This window comes from Carassius auratus, chromosome 49, assembly GCF_003368295.1.
Source record: "Carassius auratus strain Wakin chromosome 49, ASM336829v1, whole genome shotgun sequence".
NCBI classification, from domain to species: Eukaryota; Metazoa; Chordata; class Actinopteri; order Cypriniformes; family Cyprinidae; genus Carassius; species Carassius auratus.
In genome coordinates this window covers 2089133-2115778 of record NC_039291.1, presented here as the reverse complement: position 1 = coordinate 2115778, position 26646 = coordinate 2089133, and the positions used below count along the sequence as shown (strand labels likewise).

The window sequence follows — 26646 nt, the reverse complement described above, 5'->3', positions numbered from 1 at the left end:
TCAAATTAGAAGTTCTAATCAAAACAATAGCTTTCTTTTATGACAGATAAAGAAACGCAATGAAAACAAACACTACAGACCATGTAAAGTGTTTAAAATACATGATAAAAATCATACAAATGGAAGGAATATTCAGCTAGAGGATCAGATCAGATCACTCACTCACCGTCTTTGTCTAGACCTCTTTGTCCTGTGACCACTAACTCTTCCTATTGAACTTATTGTTGCTCTGCCCCTGTAATAGATGACTAGCTTACACACAGCTTATTCATCCCAAAAACCTCCCAGGATCCAGTGTAAATAAAAAAATAAAAAAATCAATAACCATTGTCATGAACTGCCTGATGAAGGTAGAGGATCCAAAATTAGTAGTTTAATGAGGGGTATTTCGCAAACGTAATTCAAAGGCAGTCAAAGGTCATACACAAATAGGCGATCCAAAACAAGGAAAGTAAGGAGCTGAGGCAAACAAAAAGATCTTGAAAACAGGCAGAATAACAAGACCAGGAACCAAGATACGGGAGAACCAAAATACAAGACTTAGAATTGCAGCAATAACACATAAGACTTAGAACCTGTGTTCTGTCGATTTTATTCTACCCTGACAAATTTGGCTTCCTCCCATTAAAACAGTGGGAAGTACAATTCGGCAACAAAAAATGCTATCTGTAAAGTTATGGTTTATTTACGTCTACACCTACCACAACCCTAAACCTACTCTTACAGTAATGCAAATACAATAATTATGTGTTATATTCATAGCTGTGGCTAGAAGGGATACAGAAACAGACAACAACAAAAAATTTCTACATATTATATTGTGTTTTATTAAAGGCTACCCTTACAGTAATGCAGATACATTAAATATTGTTGCTCAGCATGAGAAAAAGGATGCATTTATTAATGTTTGCATGCATAGTAAACACTGGTAAGAAAAACTGATGAGTAGGATAAACTGTCAGGACACCGGGCATATATAGGGTGAGTTAAACATGCTAATGAGACACAGGTGCAAACAATGAGTGCTGATGAGGCCGGGCACAGGATTATGGGGAATTAAGTTCTTGATAGAGTGGCAAAGTTCTGGGATGGAGTCCTCTAGTGGACAACCAAGGTACTCCAGCCATTGATCGCGACAACATGTTTATGAGTGTGATGCTGCTTTTAAACAACAGTTCAGTAAACAAAAGTTAATACTGGGTAATCCAAATTTTAGACAAAATATTGGCAATTACTTTTTTTTATTTTTGCTATGTCAACCAAAATAGTCTAACAAATTCACGTCTCCAAGCAACACACAAAAGTAGCTGTGTTTTGTTATTGAATAAATTCACTGTTTTTGAATTAATCTTGAGTAATTTATGTAATGATAATGATAATATCCGCTAGTCTAGAAAATGCTATTTCAGTCCTTCTACTTCAAAATAGATTCTTTATAATTATTACTCAAATTTCCTATCAATTTCTAAATGAAAACTGTTTCTACACCATTTTTTTCAGTGTACCTGCAGATCATAATACAATATAATATTAATGAAATAAAAGGCCAGTTAAGAGAGTACATTTTCAGAACTGTTTAAACACACTTAAGTACACTTTTAAAAAGTGCACTTTGTAATAATGTCAAATTAAAACTTTTGCTTTAAATTAAAACTTTTCCTTTAAAGCACATGATAAAAATTTTAACTGTAATATGCAGTTCGATATTAAAGTTAATATATTGGAAATTTACTAAATTACAACTTAATCATTACATATGTGTAATTAGAAATATATTTAAATATATGACTTTAAATATAAGACTGTTTTACCATATTTCAGACAACAATAAAGTGGAATTTAAGTACTCTCAAATTCAGCTTACTGCACTGAATACAAATTTTAACTATAATACATTTTCATTTACATCTTTTTTTCATTTATATTCATTTTCATATACCAAAGTACACTTCTTTTTCCACTAAGGTTTTGACAGACATTTAAATCACCAACTAAAGCTTCAAGCTTTAAGACCAGAAAAAAATAATTTAATTGACTGTACTATCTTGTTCTGAAGCAGATATCTTATCCTTGCTATGTATGACAGCAATGGTTGAAAGGACAGCACTTTGAGCTTTATGCTAGATAAATATATAATTATTTACTCAACAGACAGTGCAAAATGTCGTTACCTGGATCAATCTTGCAGAGAGCAACAGATCAATGCAGGTAGAGAGGTGTATCCCGAACACTCTGCTAAACTGGTTCAACATATTAACTAAAAGGGTCTAATCCAGCCTAACACCCACAACACTATTGATGAAAGTAGAGTGCTGTCAAAAAAAGATTGCACAAGAAACTCACAAACTCAAGCATGTGGGACTTAAAGGCCATGTTGCAGGTTAACCACCACTGTGTCGATTAATGGGTACATAAATCACTCAAGATATGTATATCATTTTTAAAATGTCTCAAAAATGGTCTTAAAAACCATCAAACTTCATCAAGCTTTAAAACAAAAAGGGGACAAAAAGTTTGTATTGTCTTTGTGCATATAGATTAATTAGATAAATTAATATCTAAATTCATGCCTAGACGCCTACGGTCTGGTTCTTCGAACTTCGAAAAAGGTGCTGCAGCCAATGAGGGGGAAGTCGTGGCCTAATGCTTAGAGAGTCGGACTCATAATCGAAGGGTTTTTTTGAGTTCGATTCTCGGGCCGGCAGGAATTGTAGGCGGGGGGAGTGCATGTACAGTGCTCTCTCCACCTTCAATACCATGACTTAGGTGCCCTTGAGCAAGGCACTGAACCCCCAACTGCTCCCCGGGCGCCGCAGCATAAATGGCTGCCGACTGTTCCGGGTGTGTGTTCACGGTGTGTGTGTGTGTTCACTGCTGTGTCTGGCACTTTGGATGGGTTAAAAGCAGAGCACGAATTCTGAGTATGGGTTACCATACTTGGCTGAATGTCACGTTGTATGTGACGTCACTTTCACTTTTCACTTTCATGAGCAGCCGGCGGGGGCTGGTTGCAGGACGACTCAACCTCTGCAGACAGTTTTTAATGTTTATCAGACAATAAATACTCAAGTTTTTTTTTGCTTTAGTATAACTTTCGGGACAATTAGGGCCATGTATGATGGCTCGCAGCCATATAATTTCGAACCTGCCAAACGTGAGAGGGCAAATGAGGAATTGCCAAGAACTGATGGCCATCAAAACCTATTAAATGCATGGTCCGAGAATAATGAGTGGAGAGTTGGTGAAGTGTCCTGGTGAGTTGCTATCTTTTAGCAACGCAACAATGAGCACTGGAGCTAGTCTACGAGCAGCAGTGCACAACAACGACACACACACACACACACACACACATATATATATATATATATATATATATATATATATATATATATATATATATATTAGGGGTGTAACGGTACGTATATTCGTACCGGACCGTTTGGGTACAGGGCTTTCGGTATGGTGCTCGTGTGTACCGAATGACCGAATGCAATATTTTGTGCGCGTGACATAGGTAAATTTTCGTGTTTCCAAACGAACATATTAAGTGGCGGAAGTCTCCGCGTTCACACACACACGCACACACACACACACACACACATATATATATATATATATATATATATTAGGGGTGTAACGGTACGTGTATTCGTACCGGACCGTTTGGGTACAGGGCTTTCGGTACGGTGTACGGGTGTGCCGAATAATTGAATGCAATATTTTGTGCGCGGAACAGGTACATTTTCGTGTTTCCAAATGAACATATTAAGTGGTGGAAGTCTTCACGTTCAGCGCAAATCCCGCAGCTGATTCTAAGGCCGGTGACACACTGGCTGCATGGTGTGAGCGTGGCGTTTATTCTGGCGATTAGTTATGTGGTGGCTGCTTCGCGTTTTCTGTGCCTTTACACCAGAATCGTGCCTGATGCGGCGCTGGTGCGCTGCTGCTACTGTAAGTGGCATAGAGGGAGGCCGCCGACAGACCAGGATCTTGTCTTCACGACAACAATATCTATACTTCATGTTGAGCTTAAATATAAAGCCTACTGATAAAGGACACCGTCAACAATATTGATGGCAAAATAGACTATGTTTGACAGGTGCAACATGCCAGTGTGTCACCGGCCTAAGGTTTTCAAGAGGCGAGTGTGAACATCTCTACAACTAGGAAAAAAAACGATTGTAATTCAAACGCAGCTCTCGTCCGCATTTAAACAGGCCTTTGCTCTTAATTCCGATCGGTCCAACGCAATAACGAAATCTGAGCAGGTATAAAAACTGAAACTGTTGATGCTGCAACTTTACAGTTTGGAATAGTTACATATATTTTTTTTTAAATATGAGCAGGCCTACAAGCTGGGATTGGTAATGCTGCACTGTAATCATAGTTATTTATTTATATTTTTCATTATATTTTATTATATGATATTGGTTTGAGACTGAGAGCATTTTATTTAGTGGAGAACTTTGCAGCAGTATTTTATTTCTTATTCTTTTTTAATTTTATATATATTTTATTAAAAAGTATTTTAAAACAAATAGTTAAAAAAAAGTTTATAGCAATGAACAACCAGCAGTTTAATTTTTCCATTTCTTTCCCTGTACCGAAAATGAACCGAACCGTGACTTTAAAACCGAGGTATGTACCGAACCGTGATTTTTGCGTACCGTTACACCCAATATATATATATATATATATATATATATTTTTTTTTTTTTACTGTCATTGGATAGCACCGAGTGAAAAAGCAACGTTTTCTTTCTATTTAGTGGCAGCGATCATGATGTTAGTTCAGATAAGTACTGGTAACCTTTGTCACAGTGTCGTAGTACTGGCAAACTTGGTTTTTGTCAACTAGAAATAAAAGCTATATGTAGCTATATTCATTCCTCCGGTGAAAATGTAGTTGCAAACGTAGCCGCGTGTCTGTTGCTATGTTTGGCAGGTGCTTGTATGGGCAGTGTTGTCCCATGGAAACTGCGTTGGAAAGCTTGTGCTGTAGGGAAGTGAGTGGGTTTTGGTCGCTGATAGTCAATATCAATATCTCTCTGTCTATCTATCTATCTATCTATCTATATATATTTAGTCTATCTATATATATATATATATATATATATATATCTATGTATTTAACTATTTATCTATAATCTGCGCTATCTGAATAGTCTTGTCTACTACTCGTCTCTTTAGTTACGCTCAATGCTCTAAAGGCAGGCTTTGGTAAATTCTCTCCCCAACGTGACATAATGCAGTGCATTGTGGGGGAAAAGAGAATCGTTGCAAACAGCTGTAAGATAGTACCTACTTTTTCGTATTATATTCCGTTTTGTGATACCCAACAACATAAAATACAATGGATAACAGTTTAAATGTTTATTAACAACAAGAAAATTGCACAAATTCATTGGTTAAAAAACCCTGCCACACGGCCTTTAAAGGAACAGCCCCCCCCCCCCCCCCCCCCAAAAAAAAAGGTTCTCACCACCAAGCCATCCAAAAATGTGTTTCCACATCAGAAACAGATTTGTATGTGATGTATTGATACATTTGAAAAACTAATTAATCTACATCTTGGATGGCCTGAGGGGCGAGTGGGTCCTTTTTCAAAAAAAAATTATTTTGAGGTGAACTATTCCTTTAAAGGAGCAGTGCACCTAAAAATTATTATTTTATTATTTTGTCATTATTTATTTACCCTCATGCTGTATTACACCATTATGCCTTTATTTCATCAGTGGAACACAAAAAGAGGCGATTTGAAGAATTATTCTGGTAATCTTTTTTTCATGCAATTACAATTCAATTGAAAACACCTCAAAATCAGACGTAAAAGTTTCATGAATACACCATAGAATTGGTCTATATGACTCGTGCGGGAAATCGTGGCCTAATGGTTAGAGACTCGGACTCCCAATCGAAAGGTTGTGAGTTTCGGGTCCCGGGCAGGCAGGAATTGTGGGTGGGGGGAGTGCATGTAAAGTTCTCTCTCCACCTACAATACCACGACTTAGGTGCCCTTGAGCAAGGCATTGAACCCCCAACTGCTTCCTGGGCGCCGCAGCATGAATGGCTGCCCACTGCTCCGGGTGTGTGTTCACAGTGTGTGTTCACTGCTCTGTGTGTGTGCACTTCGGATGGGTTAAATGCAGAGCACAAGTTCTGAGTATGGGTCACCACTTGGCTGAATGTCACGTCACTTTCTTTCTTCTTTTGTGTGTTTAATTCTGAAGCCATTTTATATTTTTTGTGGGAAGAATTTAAGTTTAATAAATAATAGCAATGTTTACATGGACTTAAATAATCAGCTGGATTTATGGTTTGAAAAGCCATCATATAACCACCTCAGTTTGATTTACCTCATTCCAAATAAAATTCCTATTGGACTGAAAAGGGTGGTGTAGATCTGAAATGGTCCAACCAACACAATTTTAATTTATTTTATTTTTTTATCACAGTTTCACTGAAGAATACATGTAAATTAGGGGTGTAACGATTCATTTGTTTTCTCGAAGCTTCGATTACAAACCCTGTAGGTTCATATGCATCGATCTTGAAACATGATTTTTGAATCGTGAATCGCCGATCTTGGACAGTAATCGATTCAAAAAATAATCGAATGAATCGCTATTTCTATAGCAATTCAATGCTTTCAAAATGTATACACATTAAATTACTACACGCACGAATTAATGAAGACCTTGAAGAGTGTTCGTGAATCGTGCCTCTTATCTGTCCTTCATGCGCTCCACTGTTTACCGCCTTAAGACTGTCACAGGATTGCGCTCGCGCTCCGTTCGTCTCTGACGCAGCTGACGTGTGATCTATAGAACTCGTGGCCAGTAAGGGCCCGCCATTGTATTCAAACTTTCTTCTTCTGTAAACACAATATACTTGAATTAATTTACAATACTTGCAATTTCGCCCCCCACCGACAACGCATAGTATTGCGTGAATCGGCGCGTTGTGTGTCAAAAACAGGCGGCAAGGAAGTCGACCGGAAGTTGAAGTTGGGTGGGGGCTGCCATCTTGTAGCAGAACTTCACTTGCGTCAGCATTCCCATTGACTCCCATTCATTTTGGCGTCACTTTGACAGCGAATAACTTTACATCTGAGGCGTTTAAAGACTCCGTTTGTCCATTATTTATTTCTAAAGATACACGACAATGTATAAAGAGCTCCATTACCATCTATGTTACATTATGGCCCCGTATAAACAGTTTTTGTAAAAAAATAGGCTAATGATTGCTTCACAACCACTCGACTCTCTGTTGCATTACCATACAGACAGGAGGAGAAGCTCGCAGGCAATTAACTTAATATGGCGTACTGACGTTACATTTTAAAGAACTCCCCACTCAAGCTCGCCGTCTCTGCAAGATTAAGGATGGCAGATTGCACGCACAGCCACTTAGAAGATTTACATCTGTCAGACAGGTAGCTGACGTCGTCAAGCTTCGTTTGAGTCTGCGCGTCAGAAACGGAAGTGCTAAAAAACGCTAAAAATGGGCTTCACTTGTCTCAATTGAGTTCCAATGGGGTTGCTGTGTCCATATCTTTTACTGTCTATGATCAAAAACTAGGACGACACAATTGGCTACGCACCGACGCATAATGGCGGCCGAAGCGTAACGATGCGTAGCCTCGGGGACGTGTATGCGTACAGATGCGTTGACTATGAAATGGCCCTAATGCTAACGTGAAGTAGTTTTATTTTTCTGTAGTTTGTCAATGGCTCTCTGCATCTTACAGACGGAGTTACCGGAAGCCGTCGACAGCTGTATTTATTGCATAGATGGAGCAGAAATGTAAGTGTCTAAATAATACGCAGATCCATTGAATGATAAATGTTTTTAAACAATGCGGATGAACCGAATGTATGAAGGAAACTTTTAAAATTAACCACATCATTAACAACGACCTTGAAATAAGAGCGCGAGATTTATCTGCTAATCAGATGCATGAAAGTAGCGTTTGTTTCATTAGCAAACAGACATCTGGCGCGTTTTCTCTCAGAATCATTCGCTGATGGAGAGGAAAAGTTCAATAGAGATGAAGACGTTTTCACACTGAAAGAGAAGTGATCTCGCTCTCATAGACGTGCCAGGCTATATCTGCAGCTAAACTGAATAAAAGCAGAATGAACTGATGAAACTAAACAAAACCCACAAACAATTTATGAATAATGCAGTGCTAATTGACATTTATTACAGTACAGAAACTATAAAGTATATTTTCTACCTTATTCTGTGCAGAAATTTAGCAAAAACTTAAATAATTGCTAATTAAATGTAGCCTATATAAAACAATCATAAAATTGCCATTAGGAAAAAAATATCGCTTACAAATGATTGATTATTGTCCAGCAGTGTATTTGATTTATTACAGCTAATTAAAATAATTTTTCCTTGTAAAAAAAAATACAAAAATAATAATTATAATTATTATTATAATTATATAGGCTACATACATAAAATGATTGTATTTGACATTTCTGTCACTTCTGAAATTATGGCTATGCCCCTGGTGTGACAAAATGTTAGTTTATACATAATACTCTAAGCTCTTTTTTAAAAACTTGGCTTACATACATTTTTTACGGATGCCATATCGCATCATTAAACTAGCATTTAACAATGGACAAAAGTTTTTTTTTTTTCTAACCTATGGATCTCTAACCATAAATGCTACTGTAAATTGCCCCCTGACTAAGCATTTAAAGAATTTAGTAGAAGCATTTAAATAATCCCGTGAATGCACTTAAAGAATGCAGAATCTAATAGTTATAATCGAATCGAATCGTTCTAAATTTGCAAAAATCGTTCTTGAATTGAATCGAAAACCTATGAATCGTAATCGAATCGAATCGCTGCCTAGCCAAAGATTCACAGCCCTAATGTCAATGAATATACCAACCACATTGCATCATTCAGGGTTCATATAAACATAATTTTAAAAATCTGAAATCAGATTGGATACATTTTGATTGACGAAAACTAGTGAACAAATCAGCTGATCGAGTTCACGAAGTTTGAATGATTCATTTATGAATCAGATAAATCCAAATCTTGACTTCAACTCACTGACTAAGGAATTGCGCCAGGGGAAAATTATCTTTTGAGAAAATGAGATTTCAGTCTATTCCTTACACAATGCTATTTATGACTTCAGAATGCTTAGAATATGATGTATAATTCATATTGACTACTTTAATGGTGCAGAAAACTTTGCAAGTTGCCATTAGTAGTTATTTAGACCAGCGCATTTCTTTATTTAGCCACTGTGTTCCATGGAAGAAAGTCATACATGCGTTCTTGTTGTTCAAGTTATTTTTATTTTTTTTGCGATTGTGCAGTTATGTACAAAAATGTTATGTATGAAAAAGATGCAATTGCTTTAATTACTATAATTTAAGTTGTAGATGAATTAAGCACAATTTAAAAGGTAATTCTGAGCGTAAAGACTTCACAATTGCCTTCAATCACAAGTCGGTAAATTAATGGGTTTGAGGAATGGGTTCTGAACTTTAAAAGAACTGTGAGACTATCAGTAAAGTAAAGTAAAAAAAAACAGCCTTGTCAATGGTTAACAGAAGTTCTTTCTTTCCTACATTGTGTCTTTAATTAATTTTGGCCCTTGTTGTGTAGTTCTTTCCCTCCGGGTGTTTTTGTAATTAGTTCTATTGACTGACATTTCAAGGCACCCCGACTTTGGGAAAATTCTCAACTTGCTTGACATCAGTTCTTGTCGTACTTTAAAAGAAGAGCCAGAGTTCATTCTCAGGTTGAGTGCCCAAATTACAGTTTACAGACTTTAATAACTCCCTCATTATGTGCACAAGAAAATCACACAGCAAGTGCTTCTGCAGAGATAGAATGTGTTTTTAATTAAAGTCAAACATCATTATCTACAGCTTTCCGCTCTGGCACGATCTCACTCAAATCTTTAGCAGCTTCAGAATCTTTCACACTCTAGTCTCTCAAAGTAAACTTCTAGAGACATTATAAACAAATAATTCCATAACAAAGACTCCATTGATGGGCAAAGAGAAATGTTCATACACGTTTTAACTAAAACTTGCCGTCGAAATACAGCGAAGTTACTGTACAGAGAACCCACTGAACGCTTGACAGTTGGCTTAGTCACAAAACATAGTAAGCGACTTCCTAGACAGCATTTTTAGGCAACATTTAGTACGCGCGTTCAACGTCCATGTAGAAATGTTTTGGGCATCGAATGAGCATATAATCCCAAAACCGCTGCCTAGGTAGTCAGCTCGCTAGGTTAACAGCCACAGCCCGTGTTTCTAGTCTACTCACTCTGTGAATGGGTCTCCAGCAGCATGTGTCTGTCCAGTCCACATTTGTGTACAATCAACGAGTGCCGAAGACAAACGCTAGGGTGCCAGAAAATTATGTGACGTTTGTCACAGCGACATCTAGAGGTGGACGGTTCACCTGCACAGGCGATGAGCGCGAGACTGAGTGAGAAGTAAATCAGTACACATATAAATAAGTAGCCTACATAAATTATTCAATACATACATAAATAAGTAGATAAACAAGAAGAACCATAAATATATTTAAATATTTTGAAGTAATAAACATATAAAAAAAGTTGTACATACATAAAATGATAAATAAAAAATGAAAAAAAAAAATGCTTTTGAAGATTCTCACTTAATTTTTTTCTGTTGTTTCTTTCACACTCTTAAAAATAAAGGTGCTTCAAAAGGTTCTTGAAGCAATGCCAAAGAAGAACCATTTTTGGTTCCACAAAGAACCAGTCAGTCAAAGTTTCTTTAAAGAACCATCTCTTTCTTACCTTTTTATAATCTGAAGAACCTTCTTTCACCACAAAGAACCTTCTGTGGAACAGAAAGGTTCTTCAGGTGTTAAAAGGTTCTTTATATAACCATTTAGACAAAAAGGTTCTTCTAGGGCATTATGAAGCAACTTTTTTTTTTAAGAGTGTATTTCTTATTACTATATTGATAGTTTCATTGATTAATCTGATAACAACATGCAAAACTTTAAAAAAAGAATCAGAGTTGTTTGATATATAATACTTAACAGTCAATACTCATTTCAGCTTAGTCAATCACAGCATTCGAATATTTCAGAATATTAATATCTGAATACTAATATAACCTCCAAGGCAACTAATATAAGACTGAAACAGTATATGTCTGTACACTATCAGAATGATCTGTTGATCTGTCAGTGGTTAAAAAAACACCAGCATAATAGTTACATTTTAAATTTATAACAGGTCCTCCACACAGTGCTCATACCTTTAATACAACATACTTTATTTATCAAACATATGCTCATGGTCTCTAGAGCCTGGTTTCATGTCAGCGCTGTACAAATAGTGACCACATATACATAAATCATATATGATCCATCAGCGTCTATGCTGCACTTGGCCTCACCCAGAGAAAAAGGCCCATCACAAATATAGCTTTCTGTCAGCTGGTGGTAAACAAAAGGCAGTTATAATTTGATAAGGGACACTAAGGTGAAATTTTGCCTGCACAGCAAACAATCCAGGGTCGCCAAAGCTTTCTCAGCCAACTGTAAGATTATACTGCTGTATAGCAGCTTGGGCAAGACTGATGAGGCCGATTTTCTGAGACAAGACTGTAAGAAAAGCAAGCTTATATCCGAGGAGTCGGCTGCCATTTCGTACACATTGCTACATCCTTCCTGGCAAGAAACAGACAAACATAACCAGATTATTAGAGTGACAGAAGTCCAACAGGAGAAGTTTTTTTTTTTTTTTTTTTTTTGCATGTATGTTTCTAATGCATAATTAAGAAACCATAACATTCAAGTTAATTTCTCACTTTTGGAACAATTATAAAAGTGCTCACTGACATGCCCTTCTAACTTTTCTGGCAATAGCTTATGGAGACTTATATGACAATATTCAGTCAACTGCACTAGTCATTGGGAGATGCAATGTGACTGTTTTGACTGTTTACTTATCTGTACTCTGCCCATGCCATTCATTTTCTTTCACTTCTTCTTGATGTGTATAGTGCACATTTAAAGTAACAATGCAATACATAATATCATATTATTAATATTAAAAATATGACAATATCTGTATTCAATATTGATTAAATGGGAGGGGAAATCTTGCCCTTAATGATAAAAGCACTGATGTTAATTTACTGAAGGGGTGCAGGAACTGTGAATAAATGACTGAACAAAATACTGCAAAATACTACTACTACTAATGATGCTAATAATAATAATAAAAAAATTTGATCAAAGAAATGCAATCTTGATGAGCATAAGAGACTTCAAAACTTAAAATGAAATGTTTTATAAATAGAATAATCATATTCAAGTGCTTTTTATTCGGGGTGGAGGGCCTGCGACATTCATTTTGCCTGGGGCCTCAAATGTCTTGAACCGGCCCTGCAATTTAGTAAGAAATATACACAAAAAGAGAAGAAATCAGGATGTACTGTACAAAACTATTTTCCCCTTACCCGAAACCTACCCCTCTCACAAGAAACTTTCTGGATTTTTACATAAAAAAATAAATAAAATAAAATAATAATAATATTTCTGTGTGATTTATGAGCTTGTTTCCTCATGGGGACCTAAAAAATGTCCTCACAAAGTTAAAATTTACTGGTATTACTTGTGGGAACATTTGATCTCCAAAATGTTGTGAATACCTACACACACACACACACACACTCACACCCCTCTGAACATTCACTGTAGACAGTCTGAGACAATCCAAAGCTTTTTGTTTGTTATGGGACTCAGAAAAGAACTTATGTAAGTCTACGATAGAAACAGAACGTTCAAAGGAATGTTCTGAGCTTGTCACTAAGCACAATGCATGAGAACAAAACACACAGCAAGGACAAGGCAACCAATTGCACCTCACATATGCTGAAAAGCATCAGCCATAAAGTCTTGTTAGCACATTTGTAGACTGGCCACAACTCTCAGACATAAACAATATTTCATCTCAGTGTTCCCCACTTAATGATTCATTAAAAGCTCTCAGTTGTCACTTGATATTTCATGTCTTTTATTTTTCTCAGAGTATTTATCCTTGAGCTGATTCAAAAAAGATTTTTTTTCTGTCTCTTAGATGTGTGCATGCAAGGTCTATATGTTGCAATGGTGTATCACATACCATCCTGTAAAAGTATAATGATACAAGGATATGCTCAAGTTCTTCTAGGTTTAGGATGAACTGTTTGATTAGCATTACGATCTTAATTTATTCAAAAGTTAATAATGAATGATTTTGCATATCAACCATATATGACCAGAAAAAGAAGTAAAACCAAGCTCTTATACGTTTGATTAATGCATTCATAAGCACTTAATATAATGCTATGTTAGCCAATGTTAACATCTGCCTTCAGAAACGGTTTTGAGCTAAAAGGTTTGCCAGACAACCAATATTAAACTTTTACAGCAATAGAAAATGAGAAAGAATATGCATGGAGACAATTGTATCAAGATAAACAACTCTGTGGCAAAGTGCAGAGAGAGAGAGAGAGAGAGAGAGAGAGAGAGATGTGAAATTTTTAGATTTTTAGGTGTAAATAACAATTGTAATAATGATATTGTTTAAAAAGAAAGTGTATCTTTCACTTTCTGTCACTTTTGCTCACGTTCAATAGAGTATCTCCTCTCTCTCTCGTGCTTTAAAACAGGGCAGACCTCAGAAATGATTTTTTTGTTGTTTTAACTTTTTGATCTTATAATGTATTCTAGTTACAATTAATATTAAAGGACATGCAGCATCGACCACGTCATTAAGCCAGCAAGTGACCATCTTTATAAGTGAATTATTGAATCAACCAATTCATTCAAAACACTGATTCATTCAGGAATGAAATGACAGTCTTTATGAGCGAATCACTGAACCATTTAGTCAACAGATTCATGAAAATCATTGTTTCAATCAGGAATGAATCAAGTGAATCTCTGCTGAAAATTCATTCTTTGAGTGTGCACTTCTTTGAATAGTAATTATTTATATATTTACAGTGAATTCATACTGTTTTCACATACTGTTTTCCCGGCTACCACATAGTAAGGAAGCATAGGCACATTCAGCCAATTTGTCAAAAATATTAATTAACTGAATCATTTCCCAGGGAACACACACCAGTAAAAACATGTATAGCCTGAATGCACTGTAAGTCGCTTTGGATAAATGCGTCTGTTAAATGAAAAATTATTTAAACTGATTTATTCAAAATACTTGCTGTATCTGAAACCGAATACTTCCCTATAGGCCAAAAGTATATGAAAAAAGTACTATGTGCTAATTCACATGTATTCATAAATCAGTTGCAAGCGGCAACCTCCAGGTCTCTCTTGTGAAGCCAAAAAGGAAGTGACCAAAACTGTAATTTATTGACTGGCCACTTGAGGCTGGCTGCAAAAGGGAGTCAGTCCCAAAGACTCCCCATGTTAAAATACCCAACTTTACAGTAGAATTAAAACATGTTTACGGCCTGGTGCAAAAAATGATTTTGCTCTATATTGCTAATTTTGCCCTTCATGACAACTGTGAATTTTTTTATAACTCATCCGTTTAAATTACTTAAAAGACTTAAGTTCTGCATAATTAAGGGCGTGGCCACTTGAGTGACAGGTGGATTGCCGCTGCTGACAGTGCCGTTGCGCTAAGTGGGCATGGCTTCAGCAACTAACTCCCGCATTTTTGCCCATTTTCGATTGTCCAGGAGAGTCACGCGGTGACGTGCTGCCAAGATGGCGACAACCCGCTCTGCACACTTTAAGCTTCAAAAATGCTCTTCAGGCGTCTACGGGTGATTTCACCATATGTCCATTTTTTTATACAGTTGGCGAAAAGCATGACTGACTAGGCCTACTTCTGGTGAGATTCTGAAGAGTGCATCCGATGGACACTTTACTATCCCAAGAGCCACAGGAGATGATCTATGACAACACAATGACAATGACAACAACACGGATGTAGTACATTCAAACTATACACATGCATACTGTATATATATATATATATATATATATATATATATATATATAGAGAGAGAGAGAGAGAGAGAGAGAGAGAGAGAGAGAGAGAGAGAGAGAAAGAGAGAGAGAGAGAGAGAGAGAGAGAGAGAGAGAGAGAGAGAGAGAGAGAGAGTGAGAGAGAGAGAGAGCATATTTTTTTGTTGTTGCAAAGATGTACCTACATCGGGATTATGCAATTTCAGCCACAGCCACTGATCCATTCAGGAACAAAACATCTTCATGAATAACTAAATCATTTATCGATTTGATAAAAAACATTCATTCAGGAATAAAAAAAACAAAAAAACAAGTGATTGTGCATCCCAGTGTACATACTATTCATTTAAAGCATAGTAGCTATGTTGAAAAGGTTATGCAAAAAGTCCCTGGATGGTGTGCTATTTCTGGTATATTTTCAAAAGTATGGATCCGCGCACGTAATAATGGTTCATATTGCCCACAACCCATTGCGCGCTGGAGGATGAATTGTTTCAGAACTTTGCAGAGAAAACCCCAAATCTTAAATCATCTTTAAGAATTATAATTTTTATTTATATTTAGCAAATCCTTAAAATACAAATTTATTAACATTAATATAAATGTGAGGAAGCCTGAGAACCCCACAGTTCTATTTTCATAATCGTGAGCTCCCAGCAGGTCAATAATGCTTACGCTGCCTCTTAGGCTGCCACATGATTCTGCATCAGACATGTTTTAATAGAACCCGCCTGCGAGTTACTGATCTTACTGAATCGGAACATACACAGATTGAAGTATCTGAGACTGAAAGAATGTGTGGATGAAACACTGAACTCTCCGATTGTTTGCTACTGCAATAAGTAGAGTTGATATTGTATGGTATAACTGTGATAATCTTCACAGTCATTTCAATTCTCTCTATTTTTGTATCAAGAACTATTGTCTCATACAGTAATGGAAATACTTCAAACATCTTCTATGAAGACTACTAAGTGCTTTTTTTTTTTTTTTCCATTCGGTGCATTGTGCTACAGGGCAGATATGCAACAAAATGGGAACATAACCATTAACTTATGCCTTAAAAAAATCACCATCATCACTATCAGCAATTGTATTAGTAATAGTGCACAATATCTCCACCTATGGCTTTTGAACCTTGACATTCATTACGGTTTTTATGTTTCGAATCCATCTTTGTTGATTCATGCATTATATCTGGGTCACTGAGACCCTAAACATAAACAATTCAACATTTTACGGAGGACAGTTGAAGCATGTTATTAAGTTGACATTTTGTTTATAATCACTTCTATAAGACTGAGAAAAGTCATGAAGTTTCAAAGCCTTTAATGTTTTTTAAAGCTATTAAAAAGACCTCTAAAATTCCAAACAGAACACAAAAGTTAAAAACAACATTTTACATTTAAAGGTGAGAGTATATTAAAATACACAGAAAACTAATAAAAAATAATGGCCTGATCTGTTTGGTAAATTTGGTTACTTTCGTGATATTATTAGTTCATTTTTCCTTGCCTTCACAGTTTCGGTTACTTCAGAATTTGTTGCAGAAGCAGATAAAGTTATAACATTTTGATGATTATGAGAGACAAATTTTATATTTCTTAAATTAATTAATGGTTTGAAGATAAAATGTTTTAATGATGAAGTGATGCATTTATACAGTCACACATTTCTTCACAAGACAGTAGATTAGCAGATTGTGGAATATTGTGATGTGTTCAATCATAAAATGTGATGCTAAATTTATCAAAATATGTTCTGATGAGCAAATAAACTCATCTACACTATACAAGAATAATATGCAATAACAAGTCAGACACAGATCAACTGCTTTGATTGGTTAAGAAAATAAACACATAAATACATGATTTCATGTAGTTTTTTAAATGATATACAGTTTGACTAGCTCAAAGACTATTCATTCACATTTCTGATTCGTTCATGCATTAAAGACATGAAATTAGCATTTGGCTGTTGAACAAATACCTGAGGAGTCATGCTTTATGGCTTGAGTCCATTCATAAGATTTGCCATTTGAAAGGAACAATAGGTACATATAAATGAAAAAGAAATGGTAGGAAGGGTAGTTAAGACATTTATACATAACACATGAAGCTCCATTACTTTTTAGGAAAATATTTTCATTGTGACAATGAGCAATGAAGGGTCACTGGACAACATTAACTCAGATGATATGAAGGCCAGTCTGCTGTCAAATAAGGCTTATGCAGCATTTATGAGACTAATACAACTGACAGCATTAGCAAAGACATGAATTTAAATGTATTGGAAAATCAGGGACTATATTTCACATTTAATTCCCTTGGCATTCTTTCTCAAATATGAAGTATTATGATGAGGCCAAACAGAGTCCTATTTCAATACATTTCATATCTAAAAATTCTACGGCTTGTCTACATCTTCTGTAACAGAATGCAGAGAGGAGCCTACAAATAATTTTGACTAGTAGCAGGTCCTGTGCTCCTGGATCTGTGTTGGCAGGGATAGTTAAGCTACATATGCTCAGCTCAGTTTGAGAACAGAATGCTAAACAGGGCAATTGGCTGAGTTCAATATGCTAAAAAAAATCCATGTTTTTAAAGAGTGTGTTATTGGAGGATACTGGGGCAAAGAACAGCAACATTCTCTCATGTCATTGTGTCAGACTGTGATATTATATATATTTAAAAAGCAACTGAAGTTATTTCTCCTTTATATTTTGTCACTTTTTGTTTCTAGGGATCTTTTTCTTCTTTATAGAATTTAACCACAGAAACATAGTTCTAGGGTGCACAACTTAGAGCAAAGTAAACATTACGATGGGATGCTCATGGAGAATTCAAGATAAAATATGAAAAAATAAACCCCTATGCATTTGCAAACAGAATGTGTTTTATATAACCCTATTTTTTTCAGCATGTTTAATATTTGGCTGTATCCAACACACAGGGAAAGTGTAAACTGAAATGACTTTTTCATCTTCAGAACCTCAGTGACTCTCGGAATGCATTTTTCATATTGTATTTGCACAACATGATGAATTACCGCATAAAATGTCTTCAATAGCCCATTAGAATTTTTCTCATTTTGAGTCATGAATAAGTATGAATACAGCTGAATGTTTGGCTTATGCTTAACAAAAGCAAGGTAAAAACTAGCACATTAGCCATATATTTTTGCACTCCTTTCATGTCAAAAATTGCTTATCCAGACCCTTGGGTGATCAAATTATACAAGTAATCTGAAAGTAATAAGGAAATATTATGGTATAAAATAAGTTTTTTTTTTTTTAAATCAAGGTCAGAAATAATAAGCAAATGAAAGCTACAGGGCGACAAACCAAATACTAAAAAAGTTAGTGTAAAAATGTTTGGGGTTGTAAGATTTTTTTTTTATGTATATATTTTAGATTATGTATATATTGGCTTTCAATTGGTAGAGCATCGCGCTATCAAGCTTAAGGTTGGGGGTTCGATTCCCGGGAACACATGATAGGTAAAAATGTATAGCCTGAATGCACTGTAAGTCACTTTGGATAAAAGCATCTGCTAAATGCATAAATTAAATTTTAAATTAAATATGTATTATTTTTGAAAGGGTTCACTAAACTGATTAAAAAAGAAATACAGTAAAGACATTTATAATGTTACAAAATATTTGTTTCAAATAAATGCTATTTTTAAACTTTCAATTAATCAAAGAATCTTAATTTTTTAAATATCAGTATCCATAAAAAAAAGAAACTCTTTTAAAATAATAAGAATTGAGCAGCAAATCAGCATGTTAGAATGTTTTCTGAAGGATCATGTTACACTGAAGACTGGTTTAATGGCAGCTGAAAAATTCAGCTTTGCCATAACAGGGATAAATTTCGTTATAATGAATTAAAATAGATTATTTCTGTTGTAATATTTCACAGTATTTACTATATTTTTGATCAAATAAGCCTCTTGAAGACTTTGACTTTTTTAATTGAACTATGTCAAATTGTTTTCCTGATAAATTTAATTTGTAATGCAAGAAAACAAAAAACAAAAAAAAGCATAATTTTCACGATCGGTTTGAGACTTTAGCCCCACTGTATGTGTTAAATCTTAGATAAAGATAACATCCTGCCTCCAAGTTCATTTTGAGACAACTGCAACTGGCTATTTGGCAGGTCTTTTCCTAACTGGTTTCTGACGAAGAGGAAAAAAGGCAATCAGTGTGCCTGCAGTTCCACTAAGAGTTGTCCGACTCAATCATTATGGGTCTGTCACAATGCAGACTGAGCTATCTTATAATTACCCATACATCAGTTGAGCCGTACAATACCAGGCTGTCCATAGTGTTCCCACAGTGAGCTGCAGACATACAGGCAATTACCCAAAACAATGCGATTGCGTGTAAAACTTGCATTTAAACTACTCTTAATGTTTAAGTCTCTCTTTTTCACGAGTAACTTTCAGTGCATTATTAGAACTCATTATTAGAGTTCTTTGAAAGCTCATCAGAAATAGATGGTACACAAGGTGCTACTGAGAACAGCAGCATTTGATTAAACCGCAGTAACACTGAGAAAGTCATAAAATGTTCCCAAAGCATCTCACCTTCAGTTATATTAGTGGAACTGATTCAAGTTTTAAGATGTTTTTTAATTATTATGACAAAAGATACACTTTCACAACTTTACTCTACTTGTTTTTATATGAATATTTCAAAATCTTGAAAAGTGTAGTTTTTTTGTTAATTGGAGTTTGTACTTCCTTGTTTTGCCTGTGTTAGGGCCTGTCCAAAAACCCACACTTGGGGTTATTGTACTTGACCACTCTGTTCTGAGGAGCCAAAAAGCATCCCGGCATTCAGCACAGTTCAAAGTTGTGGCGTGATGTACGATACTGACCTTACTTCAACTCTGAGATTACATCAACGCTGGAATTAGGGGTCCCTATGGAAAGTGCCACAACCAGAACTGTGTTGTGAGAATTGATGGTGCAAGTGTTGGCAAGCAAGCATGCCAGGACAGATGAACCTCAATCCATAACCTATCAAAAATAGCATATCAGATGTAAGGACTTACTAAGGAAGCCGAAAGTACTTTTCACAATATTAAATCAGCAACCGTTGGGGTGAGGAGACACATTCATGGAAGAATGGGAAATCTGAAACCATAGAGAGATCCCAAGAGGGCATGAGGTGCGATCGAGACGGATTCAATCTCCTCACACGTCTTAGGAACTTGATAATCAAGTCATGCTTCCTCAAGGATCTGTGGAACGGTTCAGGTGTCGCAGATCCAGTATTGAATGTAACCCACTGCTCTTCGTGGGTGCGATTAATTGATTTTACAATTTCTTGGTTATGTGAACATTAAAGGTCACATTCTTTGTGTTTTTTTTTTAAGCTTTGATTGTGTTTACAGTGTGCAATATAACATGTGCTCATGTTAACGCGATTGGGCTAGTTTTGGACTAGTTTTGAGAAGCAAGTGGGCAGGATTTGTTTTGAAAACCTGGCAATCCTGATCTGAACGCACGTGCTGGAGATCTACTTCTAATCACAGAACGCCTTTGCTGAAGAGATGTGCACAGCCCTAACATCTAGTTAACAAAGCTAAACAGCGTTGCCCTTTGTATAATAAGTTACAGAAACTGTTAAACTCACCAACTTAAATAATAAAATACACTTACCGGTTGTGGTCCATAAACCACGCTTTCTCCAGACAAAGAGGGAACTGCTCCATCTTTCAAGAATAATCTTTGTACGAATCTGGCATTAAACTGATTGAGATTGAGGAAGCTAAGAACCACTGATCTCTAAGTACAGCGTTCCTGGGAAGGCCAAAAAAAAGGTGTTTGGACTCAGAGATGAAAATAACAGCGTTTCGACAACATGGCGACAAACACAAACGCAACTCTTCCTCTTCTCCGTGTGAGCGCAACAAGACCACGCCCCCTTTTTTGTGTATTCCTGTGGGCGGAGGTTAGTCAAAAAACAGTTTTAGTGACGTCATTACTATAGGAACTAGAGGGATGTAGTCCAAACTTGTCGTTCGTTGCCGTTCTCGTTTGGTATTGAACTTTGGGCTTTAGAATTTTACAGATATTATTTATACTCTAACAACAACATTACACACTAACTTAAGTTTAAAACATGGGATCACGAAGAACAGGACTTTTAAAGGAGATATTAAGGTAATGCTATTTTTGCGAACAAAATGGACACTGTTTCATTTAAGTAGGGACGTTTAAAAAACAGACTAATTTGATATGATGTAAACAAAGGGATTGAGGTTCGGCTGGCTAGCATAAAGGTTAGCCCCTGCTGATATATGTCATAACTACACCATTTGGCTGCCAATGTATGCATTTATTTATTTATTTTCTTAATTGATGGCCATTTGACGGCCTTGCAATCATTTTTATTCCCATGGAATGAATAAATTAGCTGTGTATTCTATTGAAATAAACATGTTTGCAAGCAACATTCAACACATATATTTCATTATATTATAGCACAACATCAGCCAATCAGCATTGTCATGACATCATTTTCACATGTTAGTCACATGGCTGAGGTAACTACCTGAGGTCACTAGCTTAAAAACACCTGGCGGTAAAACTGAGCACCCATGAGCACTTTTACTTCGGGAGGTCCTGCTGCGACAGCCATAAACTGCCATAAAGATAGATGGGGATGCTAACAGTTAGCGCTCTCTAGGTATTATTATACCCTTGTGGTTAAATATATTTTCAGGTAAGGATGATCCATGAACTATCTTTATATTGTACCCTCGAGTAAAGCACTTAACCTTGACATAAGTTGTTTTAGAGGAACTGTTTGCATTGTACTGTACAGTTTCTTAGGAGTAAACCATATAAAAGACTTCATAATTACTGTTGGGAAACAAATATCCCATTTAATCTTGCACATCAAACAAGAGCTGGTTGCAGCAGATTTATTATAGTATAAAATGGAAACATATAACATTTTCGTTGCTTAAAATGTTAACTGAAATTAAATAAAATGATAGTAGGAGAGAGATGTGATTGTGCTGTTGTACAGAAAGCATTTATGTTTATGGTTTATCTGCATTTTATGCAGATTGTTTGCTGCTGGCACGCGTCCCCTCATTATAAAATAATCGATGTAAACATATTTTCCACTGAAAGTTTGACAAAAAGCAGCAATGCATTTATACCTTCACTGGACAATCTTCCTTGTTCTTCCACTGGAGACGTTGTTCATTTAAAAAAAAATTGTTTAAAAAGAGCTTCATAAGGTTTATTTTATTTTATTTTTTAGCCTCAGGCCACGAGCTATTGGTTGAACAGTGGCAATGAGCAAAAGCTGATGCATTACTATAATTTCCTTTGATTTGCAGCGAATTTGATCACACAAGCATTATAAATCTCTGTAAAGCAGCAGAGAAGCAGCCTGGGTTGTAATCGTGTCTTTTTTACGACCTTCTATTATATAAAGAGTAGGAAGAGAAATGGAGATGAATGGCCACAATATGTTATTTATGTATATGACTGTGTTATTTACAGAACCCTGGTGGGGAGGGTATCTCCAACAATGTGAGGAAAGTTGAACTTAATGCATTCCAGATAAAATCATGCTCTGACTTTATAAAAATATTTCCTTTAGGAACAGAAATGATTGTGGATATCTCACCAGGGCAAACAGACAAAACACATCTGCTTTAAAGGGAAAGTACAGACAAAAATGAATTTTTTGCCTTCCTTTAGACAGGGAATATTGTCAGAACGTTCATCAAGGTTATCTCAAAGTTAAGAACAAACATGACTTTTTTTTTGTAACATTAATAATATGTTTGTTCAAAGTTATCTGGTCGAAACATGTGACCCAGCATCTGTAGACCACACACATCTGCCAGCTGCATCTGCTGATAGAAGTTGCTGTATGATACTCGGATGTTGATCTTATCTGTAAGTGTATCTGTAACTCTGAAACACATGTTGTGATGTTCCAATAACCAAGTTTACATGGTTATTGGGTTCAAATATTTGAGACAATATCTCAAGCAGTTGGGACAACAGTTGAACTTGTAGAGATAACAGCAATCTTTGTCAGCAAACTTTTGGTCAAATATGTACTAACCCAGCTGTTGGGTTACTTTTTTAACCCAAAAGTTGGGTTAGTCCATATTTGACCCAAAACTGTCAATAAATCTTTTTTTTTAAATGAAAATGGTGACTTTTTTTAACAGTGCCCGAATGATGTTAACAACACCTCATCATGAAATTCAAATTTAAGGTGCAAGTGTCAGAATATACTAACAAGCTGCTAATCGAAATGTCCTGAAAGTGGGAATGGGTTTGTCTCATGCATGTGATACAAACACCTGGAGCTCAATATGGAGTCAAGTTTGTTTTGCTTTGTATATTATTTGTTCCACGAAATATGAGGATTGGACAGGTAGTTGGGGAGAGCATTCATCTTCATGCCACCTCCCTCTATTTCTCGTCAGTATTTGCTGGAGGAGACGTTTTGGGCAGAATGACAAATTGGTTGGACAATTGCTTTTAACAAGCTAGAGGGAAAATAGGGCAAACTACTAATGCTACACATCTCCCATTCCATCCACCCAAAACATACTTTTCTTTCTCAATAATTCATAAGATGTACTGAGCAAGCATCAGAGGAAAGCTATCTACGTACTCTCTTTTTGCCCTAAAAGCTCGAGTCCTGGGCATGGCCTCTCTTACGTCCTCAGGGAGAGTGAGGGTGCTGGGTGGTTGTCAGATTCCTGTATAAACAGACACTGCTTTTATGAATGGGGCTGGCACATGTCTTGATCCTTACTGGATCTCTCTGCTGCCCATCTGGGAGTGCTGGAAGCATTCAATATTGAACTTATTCCCTTATTCTGTAATAATTGCCCCATACACATTTTAAAATATTGTTAAAAGACCGTGAAAATGCTACAGTAAAAACCTTTTAAATGTCTGACAGTATGATCCCCTATTGTGTACAGTACAGTGAAAAGCGGTTATAGATCTAATGACATTTCATGTAATTTTACAGTAAAATAATGTTTAATGTACCATTTTTGGAAGTGAAAAAGTCTTCCTACGCTGTAAAAAAATATATTTCTAAATTAAATAAAAGTAAATAAAACAAAGCATGTTTTACATTAAAACACTTTAAGTCTTTCTACTTCAATATTTTTAATTTTTAATTCAGTGTTCCTTGCAGTTTCTATGAAATTATTTGTAAAATTTACTAGCAAGTTTGGAGTAAAAATTGTTTCATAAGCAATCCTTATGCAACCCATTCAGTGTATAATTACAGTGAAAGACTATGAATTGACATTTTCTGTGAGTTCTCTGTTTGGCACATTTGTTATTCACTGAAATAACAGTTTATTCCTATTTTTTTCTTATCAGTTATGTACATTAGTTTTTAATGTTATATTTTAATGTTATATTTTTTGTTTTTAAAATTTTGTATGTGTGTATATGCCACTGTGTACCTTTTATATAGTATTTATCTCAGCTTGGGGAAAAGCTACTTGTAATGCATTTTATCATGTGGTTTTGTCTTTACCACTAGTGCTTTTAACACACACACACACACACACACACACACTCTCTCGCTCTCTCTCTCTTTCACAGAACAGCTTTCAACATTATCACCACTAAAACAATTATTGACAATTTCAATTCGGAGAAGAGATTGTCAAATTAAGGTCAGGTAATCAAAGAGATGGAAAATCTGACCCTCACATGTAAACCAATGAGAGTAAACAAAATAGTTGGATTGACTTCCCCCCACCTAGCAGAACTACACTCTCAGAAATAAAGGTACAGAAAAGACGAAAAAAAGGTGCAAATGCTCGTCGCTGGGGCAGTACCGCCAAGGGGAACAAACTTGTACCATATTAATGGGTACAAAGAAGTACCCCTACAATTTGTGCCTTTAAGGTACAAATATGTACCTTTGAGGGTACATATAGCTCATCGCTGGGGTGGTACCCCCGAGGTACAGCAATGGTACCCTTGCCATAGGTACAGAGTTGTACCCTTTTATACTGTACCTTTTGAGAGACAATTTGGTACCTTAGCCATACATTTGTACCTTAATCCACTGGTACAAAAATGTACCCCATTAGATGGTACCAATTTGTTCTCGTTAGGGGTACCACCCCAGCGACGATGCCATTGTACCTATAAAGTGCCAAAAATGTCCTTATTTAAAAAGAAAAGAATGAGAGCAAAATAAAGCAAAGTTTTGTTTTCCCACAGTCAATGATTTAAAAGAAGTTAAACTGTAAAAATTAAAATACTGGAAAGAAAATAACGACAACACACCAAAATCGTCGTTTGCAATAAACTTTAATGAACAAAGTTTTTCACATTTAAACAACTTTAATAGAGAACCACTTTATGAATGCATTACTTACTGCAGTGCAAGAACATAACATAACATAATGCTTTATATTGACTAAAAGCTACTGTGAGTATTGTATGCTTAAAGGATTATTTCACCCCAAAATGAAAATTTCCTAATAATTTACTCACCCAATGCCATCCAAGATATCAGTGTTTTTCTTTCCTCAGTGGGAGAGAAATTATGTTTTTTGATGAAAACTTTTCTGGATTTTTCTTCTAACAATGGACTTCATTGGTTGTCATCGTTTTAAAATCCAAATCGATGCAGTTTCAAAAGTCTTTGAAGTGTTTAAATGGGCTGTACATGATCACAGCTGAAGAAGAGGTTGTTCGATAGGCAATTAATTTTTTTTTTTTTATTATTGATACTTTTTACCTTCAATAGTTTGGATTGAGCTGATCAACAAACGGACAGGGAACTACATCACGATGAACAGTCACGCCGGTGCCGGCAGAAGTTTACAATGCGACCGTGCGCAGAGTGATAGTTCAAATATTATTGTTTGCTATTATATATATATATATATATATATATATATATATATATATATATATATATATACACACACACACACACACACACACACACACACACACACACATATAGTAATAGTATTCAGTGAATATGAATAACATTCTGATGAATAGTAGTTTAAATAGTATTGCCGGCGCTGGCGTGACCTTTTAACGTGATGACATAGATCAGCTCAATCCGAACTACTGAAGGTAAAAAGTCTATAATTTTGTGATTAATCATTTTGTGAGGGTACTTTGAATGGAATCTTCACAGCAGTTCAGTCAGTGTACTGTTTGAGTGCATGAATTACTTCGGGATATTGTTTTGTTTGGACTCAGAGGGAGTGTCAGCCACATTAAAAAAGTTAACATCTTAAGTCATTTGTGGATTAATGCGTATTAGAGATGCGAATCGTTTAAAACGATTCAGTTCGATTTGGTGAACTGAATGATTTGTTCGCGAACCGGATATCCAGACTGCTTTGATTTGAACTCTCTCTCACAACAGACACGGAAGAGAAGACAATGCTGAATAAAGTCGTCGTTTTTGCCATTTTTGGACCAAAATGTATTTCCGATGCTTCAAAAAATTCCAACGGACCCTCTGATGTCACATGGACTACTTTGATCATGTTTTTCTTACCTTTGTGGATATCTAAAATATCTTAAACTGTGTTCCGAAGATAAAAGGAGGTCTTACGGG

General features: G+C 35.8%; 1 protein-coding gene across 4 annotated transcripts in view; it reads right to left on the bottom strand.

Moving 5' to 3' along the window:
- The window catches only part of LOC113066024 (thiamin pyrophosphokinase 1), a 60700-nt gene extending 50303 nt beyond the window's left edge, over window positions 1-10397 (bottom strand). For 2 of the 4 annotated variants that reach the window (XM_026237589.1, XM_026237591.1), the window contains exon 1: window positions 10318-10397. The gene's annotated coding sequence lies outside the window, so the exon portion shown is untranslated. Of the gene's footprint in view, window positions 1-166; window positions 303-10317 lie in introns of those variants that run through there. The other 2 variants (XM_026237592.1, XM_026237588.1) reach the window with 2 other exon arrangements.
- Window positions 10398-26646: the final 16249 nt, after the last annotated feature.